Below are 13,908 nucleotides of genomic sequence, written 5' to 3' on the forward strand. Positions count from 1 at the left end.
AGGGACTGTAATGGCTGTATGTCTTATTATCACACTGGATTTGGGGGAGGGTCAAATGAGGTAGGAGATATTAACATGCTTGGGAAACTCTTCAAAAGTAAGAGATTATAATTGCATAGCTATCCTCTTTTTTACAGAGAAAATTATGTGTGGGGTATATGTGTGTTTTCTACACTTGTAATGTGTGATTATACATATTGGTTTTTCTCAAAACAGATACTATGTTTCTTAGCTACAGAAGATGAAGAGCCACTTCTGGGTTAGAGTCAGGCCTGAAAGAAAAAAGAAAAAAAGAAATCCCTCTCATCAGTATAAATTCTAATTGGATGGGAATGAGCAGAGTGCAGTTGCCAGTAATTTATAACTACTGTATTCTCTCATTTTACAGATGAGGAAAGTGAGGCTCAAATAAATATTGTTGCAAGTCCAAGAACGTACAATATATACATATATTAAATCATCGCATTGTACACCTTGAATAGATATAATTTTTAATTGTCAACTAAATATTTCAGAATAAAAAAATATAAAAGAACTACAGAGAAAATATGGATGAGACTCAAGTGCTGAAAGGATGAGAAAGCCTTCCAGACTGGATGTAAAATCTTGTGGTTGGTTTAATTTTGGAAGATAAACTTTGAAAAGGAAAGGCATTCCTATTTCAAGGACCAGTTGAGGTTGTGTATCTCAACCAGGGAAAGCTGATTAACTTAGAACTAAGCATGAAGAGAGGATGCCAGAGGTGTATAATTTTTTTTTTTAAAAAGAATGACCGCTTCTGGAAACCAAAAATATGAATGTTAACTGAAGCAAGGAAATCATGGTTCAGTTTTCTAGCTTTAAGAGACATTTTGTCAAGGACATTTTTAACTATACGGAAGCAAGTAGCTAACCCAAGATCACACAGCTGACCTAAGTCAGAAAAAAACTCTCTTCCATTACAAATTAGGGATAAATCTCCAATCTGAATGGCAAAGGGTAGACTGAGGATGGGTGTTCCTCCTGCCATCAGTATAATAAAATAAACTGGAACTCCTCTCGGATCTAAGTTGAATTATGAATTTGGCTCAGAATCACTACATTGGGCATGTATGATTCAGCACTGCACAGAATAATAGTCATAATAGTATTGTTAAACCCGAACTGAGTATTGATAAATTTCTCAGAGATCCTTATGCACAAGAGGTAACTAGATTTCTGTGTCAGCAAATAGTGGGAACAAGCGAGCCTCAGGGGGAAATGGCCTGCGCGCCATCTAGTGTAAATACTACTCTTGGAGTAAATGTTCTTGAAATGAGAGGTATTCACAAGTGCCATCTAGTGACGAAGGGGAAAAATGCTTCACCAGGGAATTCAGCTAAAGTCATGCTAAACTAAAACTAATCTGATGATGATAAAATAGGTTTAATTGCAATCTCCCACAAATTGGAATTAAGTCACATTTCCAGTAGTGAGTGTATTATAATGCATCCCTTTTGGGTGTATTTGTGAGAAAATGTGGCTTTCTGTGACCCCACCTCCAATCCCCATCCCCTGAATTATCACTTTCTCCACTGAGCTCCCCTGGCACTTTGCCCATGCTTCTTACACTCTACTCTCAACACAGACAGCAAACAGATTATTTTTTCTTTTTTTGGCACATAAACCAGGTCGTGTTATTCCTCTGCTCAAAATCTTTCCATAGTTCCTACTTTCACTCAGATGACAAGTCAAAATTCCCCCAATCCCTACATATTCTGGCCCCCAATTACCTCCCTCCACACATATCCTACCCTTCTATCCCTTGCCCACTTGGCTCCAGCCACACTGGTCTTCTTGCAGTATCTGAAACACATCAGGCATGCTCCTGTATTAAACCTACTGATCTTTTCCCTCTCCATGGATAAATATATCTTATATGTGATTTAAATTTTGATTTGGAAAGACTGGCTTTCCAAGAGATGGAAATGGTATAGTATAGTGATTAAGATCATGGGTGTTGGTGTCAAACATACCTTGGTTAAATCTTGGATCCACCACTCACTAGCTGTGTGACTTTAAACTGATATTCAATCTCTCCAATCCTCAGTATCTTCATCTGAAAAATGGATGTGATAATAAAACCTATGTTATAAGGTTGTGGCAAGAATTGACTGATAAAAGGCTTGTTCTTAGCAGAGGCCAGGCACATAGTAGAAGTTGCATAAATATTGCCTTATTGCTGTTATTAAGATGGAGAAACGCATGCTAATGATGGTTTGGTCAGATGGTGCTCTGCCTGTTTGAAGGGTTGGATCAAAAGTGTACTGCTCAAAGAATGTAGCCACAGTAGCTCAACCCTATGTACTGCCTGCTTTACACATTTATCAAAGAAAGAGATGGCCTGCATATCAAAATCAGAGATAGCGTGAAGGCATGACAGCAAATGGTAGAGTCAGTGTGACCAAAGGTCTCACCAAGCAGAATGCAAGGCCCAGGTTTTCATTATGAAGGATAAACATAATGTTTAAGTCTGGAATCTCAAATACATAAGGATGGGAGAGGGTGATGTGGCTTAACAATAGAACATACAAAGATGACAGAGATTTTAGTCATCTGCAAGTTTGGTAGGAATGAGGAATGATGTGTGAATGCCAGAAGGACTAATCTGACCTTGAAGTGCATTAGTAAAGTACAGTGTTGAGAACATGAGATGGGCTAGCTCCACTGTACTCTGCACATCTGAAGCAGTGGGTTCATTTCTGAGCAGCACCCTTTGAGGGGAAGTACCTAGAGAGCAGTCACTCAGGTTATGAAGGGATGGCAGACCCGAGAAGCAGTTTAAAGGACTTGGAATGTTTTAACATGAAAGCATGCAGACCCAGAAGGATGTGATCACTGTCTTTAAATCCCTGAAGGGCTGTCATGTGAGAGGAGCAAACTTAGTCTGCCCCTTATTGTGGATGGCTTCATTCAACAAATACTGAAGACTTTGAAAAGTCCCAGGGACACAGATTTAGCCTTGAACAAGTAAATCTTATCCCATTTAAAACTGTTACCTTGTAATAAGAGGTGCCTCGTGATGCAGTCAACTCCTTATTACCAGAGATTTTCCAGAAGAGAATACATATGGAGAATACTGCAGACATTTTCAAGCCTTCTGGAGAAGGTGGTGAGCTAATGGCAAAGTTTTTAGTCTTGAGAGTCTATGATATAGTTGACAAGGGGCCAAACAATCTTGAACTAGAGATACCAGAGTGGGATATGGCTGGAAGGTGGAAAATGCAGAGATGTAGAGAAGAGAGATATAGTGAGAAAATAAGTGAAGTTAGAGGTGCAAGGGTTTGTTGCTAATCACAGTAAGAGACAAGACATCAGCCATGCCTGAGTCAAATCTCCCTCTTGCTAGGAAGGCTTAGGGCCCAGGGCCTTTCTCAGGGTGAACCTCTGGTCTTCCAGGTGCACTCCCTGAGTCTCAGTTTTCTCTGTTTCACACCCACTCCATTCCCAAGTTGGCAAATTCATAAGCTACACTTCCGTTTTGGTGTCTACTCTTCAATTCTACTCAGTTGTTCATTACTGAATGCCAGCCTACTGGCAATGGCCTGTGCCATCTTATCTTGTTCATGCCATACTTTATAACCGGGCCTGGGCCTTAACCATGATTCTCAGGCAGTGTATGCAATCCTGTGCCATCCAGGATATGAAGCTAGGTGCAGCTAGGGAGGGATCACAGTTGGATTTTTGGAAATATATACTTAGATACTGCTTACATTCAGAACACAATAAAGTAAATATTGTATCTATAATACATTATAAGTGAAGGCTGCGGTTCTCATCTATGTCCAGTCAAAACATAGCATGTCTTCAATTATAAATGCACCATAAGTTTCATTTTCCACTTTGATGGAATTTTGTGAAATGAGTTTATCAGAATCACCGTATAACAGGAGTATAAACTGCTGTGTCTGTGAAGTTTCATGTTGTATGCACCCAATTATCAATACTAAAAAAAAACAAATTTTAATCAACCATGATATAAAAAAGACTGGATTATCTTATTTTTAATTAACAGACTATTTTAGAGCAGTTTTCAGTTTACATAAAAATTAAACAGAAAGTACAGAGAATTCCCATATCCACTCTCTCCCTCTCCTTTCCCTCAGTTTCCCCTATTGTTAACATTTTGCATTGGTGTAGTACATTTGTTATAATCACTAAACCAGTATTGATACTTTATAGTTAACTAAAGCTTGTAGTTTATATTGTGGTTCCCTATTGTTGTACATTCTATGGACATTTTGAAAAATGCATAATTTCATGTATCCACCATTATAGTATCATACAAAATAGTTTCACTGCCCTAAAAACCTGCTCTGCTTCCTATTCATCCCTCCTCTCCTCCCCATGAGCCCCAACCCCTGGCAACCACTGATCTTTTAACTGTCTCCATAGTTTTGCCTTTTCCAGAAATGTCACAGTTGGAATCATACAGTATGTCACCTTTTCAGATTGCCTTCTTTAACTGAGCGATATGAATTTGTTTGCTTCATGTCTTTTGGTAGCTTTATTTCTTTTTATAACTGAAAAATATTCCATTGTCTAGATGTAACACAGGGTTTTTTTTTTTTTGGCTATTCACCTATTGGAGGCCATCATGGTCACTTCCAAGCTCTGGCAGTTATGAATAAAACTGCTGTAAACATTCATGTTAAGGTTTTTGTGTGGACATAGGTTTTCAACCCATTTGAGTAAATACCAAGAAGAGCAAATGCTTGAACACATACTAGGAGTATGTTTAGTTTTGTAAGAAACTGCCAAGCTGTTATCCAAAGTGGTTGTACCATTTTTCTTTCCTGCCAGAAATCAATGAGAGTTCCTGTTGCTTCACATCCTTGCCAGAATTTGATGTTGTCAGTGCTTTGAATTTTAGCCATTTTACTAAGTATAGTGATATCACATTGTTGTTTTAACTTGCAATTCCCTAATGACATGTGATGTTGAACATCTTTTTATATGCTTATTTCCCATCTGTTTATCTTCCTTGGTGAGGTTTCTGTTCAAATCTCTTGTCGAATTTTAAGTTGGATTATTTACTTATTTTTTGAGTTTTAAGAGTTTTTTGTATATTTTGGATACAAGTTCTTTATCAAATATATTTTGCAAATATTTTTTCTCAGTCTGCAAATATATTCTTCAGCAGTGTCCTTTGCAGAGCATTTTAATGAAGTCCCACTTATTATTTATTTATTTATTTATTTTTACTTACATGACAAGTGCTCTTGGTGTTTTATCTAAAAACTCATTGCTAACCCTAGCTCATCTAGATTTATCCTCTATATGGATGATGATATTACAAAATTAGCCAAAGTACAGTCAGCCAAAAAGTAGAGAAATATTTTATGGAGGTTAAATAATTAAAATAATTAATTATGCAGTTCTGTGATAAAAAAGTTTTTGTTATTTTTTCTGATTTTCTGCTTTTTAAAATATGTAATTTGGTGTGATTTACCTTCTCATTCTAAATCAGTACAGATGCTCCTTTCTAATTTCATAATCTTATTCTTATGGAGAGTCCCCAAATTATATAAGCTTCAGACCCCACAAAACCTAGATCTGGCTCTGAATCCACGCTGAGGGCAGCCAAGGGGCATTGGGCCCCAGAGCTCATCTGTAGCTGCTCCAGTAGAAGGTAGTGAGCAATTTGAATTTCATGGCTGGCCCACATAGGTATGCAGTAACCAAAAGTCAGGCTTGAAGTGATACTATTTTCAGAGACCAGGTTCTCAGACTAAGCAGGTCAACCTCTGGAAATCTAAGTGTTCTCAACTGGTCCTGTGCAAGCACTGCCTAAAACTGAACAAATTGCCCCCAAATCAGTTTCTCTGTATTCCTCTTACTCAACTGCTCAAGCTAGAAACTCAGGCATCATCATAGAATTCCCCCTTCTTCTTTAATCTTCCATAGCTAATCAGTCAGCAAGTTCTGTTCATTGTGCACTACAAATATCTGTTGATATCAAGCTTTGTCTCCTCTTAGCCTCCATAAATGCTGTTTGTTCCATACAGGTTAGAACATTCTCTACCCTACCCCTCTAGCTAAATCTGACTCAACCTTCAGGAATAACACAGATTAACTCCAGTAAATTGCTCTCTCAATGCACTACTACTGGGTTAGGCATCCCCATAGCACCCAATTGATCCCTTTCATAACTTGTAATATGTTGTGATATAATTGCTCAGTCTTAAAATGTTTTTTACTTTATTGTATTTTTAATTACAAGAGATAATTGCTTATTATAACAAGTCAAACAGTACAGAAATGCACAAAGAAAAATTAATATGATTCTCCTAGTCCCCCTGGTTTTATATAAACATAACACACTGCTGTTAATAGCTCCATTATACCATAGCAAGAAATCTACATACCAAAATTTATTCAACCATGCCTCTATTACAGACATTCTGGGTGCTTGTGAAGTTTTTTGCTGTATTTGGTTTTTGGTTTTTGCTGCAATACACATTTTTCCACATGCTGGGACTTTCTTTTTTAAAATTTTTTAAGATAATTTATTATACAAACATGTGGGGTACAAAGTTGTTTTTTGATATTTGTGTAGAATGTGTGATGGTTAGATCAGTACAGTTAGCTTATTCATGATTACAAAACGAAGTCATTCTTTGTGTTCATTAACCAAATACTCATTAACCCCCTTCCTCTCACCCTCCCTTCCCCTTTTCCACTTCTAATAACCACAGTTCTTTTCTCTCTTTCTAGAAGTTCAACATATTACTGTTATTGTTGTTTCTTCCTTTCTCTCTCTCTGTCTCTCTTTATTATTTATTCATTTATTTATGGATTCAGCTTCCACTTATGAACGAGAACATACGGTATTTCTCTTTCTGTACCCGGGAAGTTTCTCTTAGGATAATTTTCTCCAGGCTCATCCATGTCACTGCAAGTGGCAGAATTTCGTTCTTTTTTATGGCTGAGTAGTATTCCATTGTTTATATACATCACCATTTCCTTATTCAGTTATCCATTGATGAACATTTACATTGGTTCCATCACCTGGCTATTGTAAATAGAGCTGCAATAAACATGACAGTGCAAATTTCCCATTGACATGATGATTTCCAATCCTCTGGATATGTCCCCAGTAGGGGCATTTCTGGATTCTATGGTAGTTCAATCTGTAGTTCTCTGAGGAACCTCCATACTGTTCTCCATATGGCTGTACTAATTTACAGTCCCACCAACAGTGCAGAAAGTTTCCTCTCTCTCCACATCCTTGTCAGATTTGTTATTCTATTAATAATAGAATAATAGCCATTAATAATAGCCATTCTGACGAGGGTGAGGTGAAATCTCAAAGTGGTTTTGGTTTGCATTTCCCTGATAACTAGTGATGTTGAACATTTTTTCATATACCTGTTTGGCATTTGTATGTCCTCCTTTGAGAAATGTCTATTCAACTCCTTTGCAAATTTTTTAATTGGATTATTTGGTTTTTTGCTGTAAAGTTGTTTTGAGCTCTTGGTATATTCTGGATATTAATCCCTTCTCAGATGCATAGTTTGCAAATATTTTCTCCCATTCTGTAGGTTGTCTTTTCACTCTGATGATTGTTTCCTTTGCTGTGCAGAAGCTTTTTAGTTTGATATAATCCCATTTGTTTCTCTTTTGTTGTCCATGCTTGCTTTGGGGGTCTTATTCACAAAGTCTTTGCCCAGTCCTACATCCATGAGTGTTTCTCTTATATTTTCTTCTAAGAGTTTTAAAGTTTCAGGTCTTATATTTAAGACTTTAATCCATTTTGAGTTGATTTTGGTGTATGGTGAGAGGTACAAGTCAAGTTTCATTCTTCTACATATGGATATCCAATTTTCCCAGCACCATTTATTGAAGAGGTTCTCCTTTCCCCAATGCATGTTCTTGGTGCATTTGTCAATGATCAGTTGGATGTGGGTTGATTTCTGGGTTCTTGAGTCTGTTCCATTGGTCCACATGTCTGTTTTTAAGCCAGTACCATGCAGTTTTGGTTAGTATATATTTGTAATATAGTTTGAAGTAAGAAAGTGTAGTGCCTCTGAATTACTTTTTTTGCTCACGATTGCTTTGGCTATTTGGGATCTTTTGTTGATCCATATAAATGCTAGGATTGCTTTTTCTATTTCTGTGAAGAATGTCGTTGGTAATGTGATGGGGATCACACTGAATCTGTGGATGGCTTTGGTTTTGGGTAATATTGACATTATCACTACATTTATTATTCCAATCCATGAATAAGGAATGTTGTACCATCATTTGGTGTCCTCTTTAAATTCTTTCAGTAGTGATTTGTAGTTGTCATTTAGAGATTTTTCACCTCCTTGGTTAGATTTACTCCTAGATATTTTATTTTTTGGGTGACTATTGTAAATGGGCTTGCTTTCTTGATTTCTTTTTCTTCTAGTTTGTTGTTGCACTATAGAAACAATACTGACTTTTGTATATTGATTTTGTATCCTGTAAAATTAGTGAATTTGTTTATCACCTCTAAGAGTTTTTGGTAGAGCCTTTCAGGTTTTCTATATATAGAATCATGTCATGTCTAATTGCTCTGGCAAGTACTTCCAATACTATGTGAAATAGGAGTGGTGAAAGTGGATATCCTTATCTTGTTCCTGATCTTAAGTGGAAAGCTTTCAGCTCTTCTCAATTCGGGATGATATTGGAAGTGGGCTTGTCATATATGGCTTGTATTGTGTGTTGCAATACCTTCCTTCTATACCTAATTTGTTGAGAGTCTTTATCATGAGAGAATGTTGAATTTTGTCAGAAGCTTTTTCTGCATCTACTGAGATGATTATATGGTTTTGTTCTTGATTTTGTTGATGTGGTGCAACACATTTATTGATTTGTGTATGTTGAACTACCTTTGCATTCCTGGGATGAATCCCGCTTAATCATGGTTTATAATCTTTTTGATGTGTTGCTGTATTCTAATCGTTAGAATTTGTTGAGGATTTTAACATCTAAGTTCATCAAGGATATTGTCCTGTAGTTTTCCTTTTTTGTTGTATCTTGTCTGGTTTTGGTATCAGGGTGAAGATGAGTTTGGGAGAATGGCTTCTGTTTCAATTTTTTGGAATAGTTTGGAAAGAATTGTTATTAGTTCCTCTTTAAAAGTTTGGTAGAATTCTGTAGTGAAGCCATTTGGTCTTGGGCTTTCCATTTTTGGAAGATTTCTGATTACTGCTTCAATCATGTACACTATTGATCTATTCAGTTTTTCAATATCTTCTTGCTTTATTTTTAGTCGATTGTATGTTTCCAGAAACTTATCCATTTGCTCCAGTTTTCAAATTTGTTGGCATATAGTTGTTCATATTATCTCCAAATAATTCTTTGTACTTCTCTGGTATCAGCTGTGATATCTCCTCTTTCATTTCTGATTTTTGTTATTTGAGTCTTCTCTCTGCTTTTTTTAGTTAGTCTGGCTAGTGGTTTGTCTGTATTTTTATCTTCTCAGTAAAACAACTTTGTTTCATTGATCTTCTATAATGTATTTTTGATCTCTATTTCATTTAGTTCTGCTCTGATTTTAATTATTTCTTTCCATCTTCTAACTTTGAGATTGAATTGTTCTTGTTTTTCTAATTATTTGAGGTGTAATGTTAGATTTATTTTAAGTTTTTCTATTCTCTTGATGTAAACATTTATTTCAATAAACTTCCCTCATAGTACTGCTTTTGTATTATCCCATAGGTTTACATATGATATGTCATTATTATCATTAGTCTCAAGAATTTTATTGATTTCTGGTTTGATTTCTTCTTTAACCCATATGTCATTCAGGAGCAAATATCCAAGTATTTGTATGATTTCTAAATTTTCATTTGTTATTTATTTCTGGTTATAATTCATTATGGTATGAGAAGATGCATGAAATGATTTCTGGTTTTTTTTAATTTGTTGATTTTTGATTTGTGACTTAATATGTGATCTATCTTGGTGAATGTTCCATATGCTGATGAGAATGCATATTCTCTAATTATTGAGTGAAATGTTCTCTCCATATTGACCAAGTCCAATTGGTCTAAAGCGTACTTTAAATCCCGTATTTCTCTGTTGGTTTGTTGCCCAGCTGATTCATCCAATGCCAAGAGAGCAGTATTCAGGTCCCCAGCTATTCTGTATTGAGGTCTCTCTCTCTCTTTAGGTGTAATAATGTTTGCTTTATAAATCTGGGTGCACCGATGTTGGGAGCATATATATTTATGACTGTTATGTCTTCTTGGTGGATAGATCCTTTTATCATTATGTAATGGCCTTCTTTGTCTTTGTTTAAAGCTTTTGGTTTAAAGTATATTTTACCTGATATAAGAATAGCTACTTCTGTGCATCATTGGTTTCCATTTGTGTGGTATCTCATTTTCCATCCTTTCACTATTAGACTGAGAATCTTTACGAGGTAGGTTTCTTGTAGGTAGCATATAGTTGGGTCTAGTTTTTAATCCATCTGGCCACTCAATGTCTTTTGAGTGAGGAGTTTAATCCATTAACATTTAGCATTGCTATTGAAAGGTATTGTCTAACTCCTGTCATTTAATTGCTTTTGTGTGGTTGCTTTAAGTATCTTTTGTTCCTTTCTTTCAATTTTGTTTGGCTTTGGAGTTTGTTGGGTTTTTGAAGTGGTATGATAGTTTTTTCCTCTTTCCCATTTGCCTATGTGCTCTATCATTGGGATTTGTTCTTCCTAGTGTGTTCATGGTGGTAATTATTTTTGGGATGGATTCTAGGTGCAGAATTCCTTTGAGGATTTCTTGTAGGGCTGGTCATGTGGCACTGAACTCTCATAGTTTTTGTTTATCTTGGAAATGCACTATTTCCATTTCATATCTATGGATAGCATTGCTGGGTATAGTATATTTGGCTGGTAGTATTTTCCTTTTAGTACTTTTAATAAATCATACCATTCTCTTCTGGCCTGTAGGGTTTCTGCTGAGAAGTCTGCTGTTATTCTGATGGGACTCCCCTAAAGGTGGCTTGACATTTTCCCCTTTCTAATTTTAGGATTTTTCCCTTTGTCTTTGACTTCTGACAGTCTAACTACAGTGTGTCTCAGAGAGGACCTTTTTGGATTAATCTGTTTGGGGATCTTTGAGCTTCTTGAATCTGGAAATCAATATCTCTACCAATACCAGGGATGTATTCTTCTATTATCTCATTAAATATGTTTTAAATGCCTTTTTTTCCCCCCCTCTTCTGGAACACCCATGATTTGGATGTTTGTATGCTTGAGGCTGTCTGATAGCTCTTGATGATTTTCTTCATTTTCTTAAGTTCTTTTTTCTTTTTCTTTTGTCTGCTTGGGGTTTTCCAAAAACAGTTTTTGAGATCAGAAATTCTTCTGCTTACTCTAGCCTGCTGCTAAAGCTCTTGAATGTAGTTTTAATTTCATTGACTGAGTCACTCAGTTCCAAGAGTTCTGCTACATCCTTTTTTATGGCATGAATCTCTTTGTAGGTTTCCTCCTTCATATCTTGGATAGTATTTTTTCATTTCATTGTGTTGCCTATGTGACTCTTCTTGTATCTCACTGATTTTCTTTAAGATTGTTGCTCGGAACCATTTTTCAGACATTTAAGGGTTTCTGGTAGATCAGGATCTTGCATTTGAGAGTTACTGCATTCTCTTGGAGGCATCATAGATTCTTGTTTTTTCATATTTCTAGTATCCCTACATTGATGTTTGGTCATCTGGTAGAGCAGTTGCTACTTCAGTTTCTTGAGTGTCTTTTGCGGAGAGAAAATCTCTCCTGCAGATTTGTTTTTTGTTGCCTGTTGGGTGGGATGTTTCAGTTTTGCTTCCATGTAGGCTCTTTAGTTCCAGAAGTTTCAGGTATACTCAGGTGTTCTGGGTAGAGTCAGCAGCCTGGGGGATGCTGACAGATGTGGTGCAGCTGAGTGTGAGAGGGGCTGCATGGAGAGGGGCTCCTGGTACTGTGGCCTAGCTGCACTGGGCTCCTGTAGTGGGGGATATGAGGGGTGGGGCTCCAGAGGCTGTGGCCTGGTGGTGTGAGATTCCTGTTGCTTAACCATGTGGGACAGGACTGCAGAGGGTGTGGCTTGGTGGAGGCTATGTGGGGCAGTGCTGTAGTGGTAGGTGCCTGGTGGCTAAAGGCTTTCATAGTGGAGAACACATGGGGTAGGTCTCTGGAAGCTGTTACCAGGAGGCTTGAGGCTCTTGTGGTGGAAGACTTGTAGTGGGGGAGGCCTTTGGGGCTGCTGTCCTGCAGTTCAAGCCTCCTGGGGTGGGAGCCACAAAGGGCAGGGCTCCTGGGGCTGGTGCCCAGCCCCTGAGGCCTCTTCCAAGGAAAGCTATGAGGGAGGGGCTGGTGCAGGGCCATTCAGGCCTTCCTAGCAAAAGCTGTGAGGGGCAAGACTCCCAGGGTTGGTGCTGAGTTGCTCCAGTCTCTAGTGGCAAAAGATGTGAGGGGAGGGCTCCAGGAATTGCTGCCCACTGGCTCCAGCCTTCCACAATGGAAGCTGCATGGCATGGGGTTCTGGAGGCTGTGGTGGGTATCATGGCATTCCAGTGTCTGGGACCAAGAGCCATGCAGTGATTGTGGCTGGATTCACCTGGCCTGAGATTCCAGTGGCTGGGGCTGCAACTGTAGGTGGCATGGGCCACGCAGTGGTATGCATGGTGGCTGCTGCAGGGAGCAAGAGGAAACTCCATAGGGGGAGATGGATCCCTTCCCTGGGGCCAGACAATGGCACTGGTGACCTTAGCAGTGGTAAAGGTGGGCTGGAGTAGGAGCAACCAGGAGTTACCTTCGAGAAGTGCTCCAGCTGAGTAGACTCTTCTTGTCTAAAGGAAGAATTTCTCCTGCACTGATCTCTGCTGTCCACTCTCTGCTCTGGACCTCTTCTGCAGGAGAACTGCACACTGGGCACCTTTAGTTTTAGTTTGACCTCTCTGGAACTTTCATTTTTGTAGATTATATTACCGGAAAACTAAAGGACAGCTATATCTCAAATTTTCATAGACATTGCCAGATTACTTTCCTACAAAAGGTAGCAAATTCACTCTCCTACCAGCAATGCATGAGAAATGTCTGTGCCCCACAGCCTTCTCAGAATTGATACTGTGGGCCGGCCCGTGGCTCACTTGGGAGAGTGTGGTGCTGATAATACCAAGGCCACGGGTTCGGATTGCTATATAGGGATGGCTGGTTGGGTCACTTGGGAGAGCGTGGTACTGACAGCACCAGGTCAAGGGTAAGATCTCCTTACTGGTCATCTTTAAAAAAAAAAAAAGAATTGATACTGTCACTATTTTTTTATGTGATGGGGAAAATGGCATTTGTTTCATTAATTGGCATCTTCCTGATAATTTGAGAGTCTTTTTATATGTTTGTTGGCAATATATATTTTCTTTCTTGTGAATTGAAAGATTATATATATCATGGGACCATTTTTTCTACTGGATTCTTTATCTTTTTCTTCATAACTTATAGAAACTCTTTGCCCATTAGGGTTATTAACCATTTATCATGTGTCACAAATATTTTCCCTAGTATGCAGATATTTTTCTTTATTTATGGTATATTATATTATCTAAATAGCTTTAAATATTTATGTAATCAAATATATTTTTATGTTTTTTCATGGTTTCTGAATTTTCAGTCTTACTTAAGAAGGTCTCTCCCACCCCTTGGCTAACAAATATTCTCCAATTATTTTTAATTTACTCCACTAATATATCTTTGACTTGTTTTGACCTTAAATCATCTGGAATTTACTCACCTGTGACTTCCTTGAGGCCACAGATTATGCCTAACTGATTTACCCAATTATCCGCAGAACTTAGCATAGAGTCTGTAATATAACATATTCTCCAAAACATTTGTTGTATTAATAAATAAATGAATGAACAAGTGAATGAATAAAATAATTCTCT

Source organism: Cynocephalus volans, chromosome X (assembly GCF_027409185.1).
Source record: "Cynocephalus volans isolate mCynVol1 chromosome X, mCynVol1.pri, whole genome shotgun sequence".
In the NCBI taxonomy this organism is placed as follows: Eukaryota; Metazoa; Chordata; class Mammalia; order Dermoptera; family Cynocephalidae; genus Cynocephalus; species Cynocephalus volans.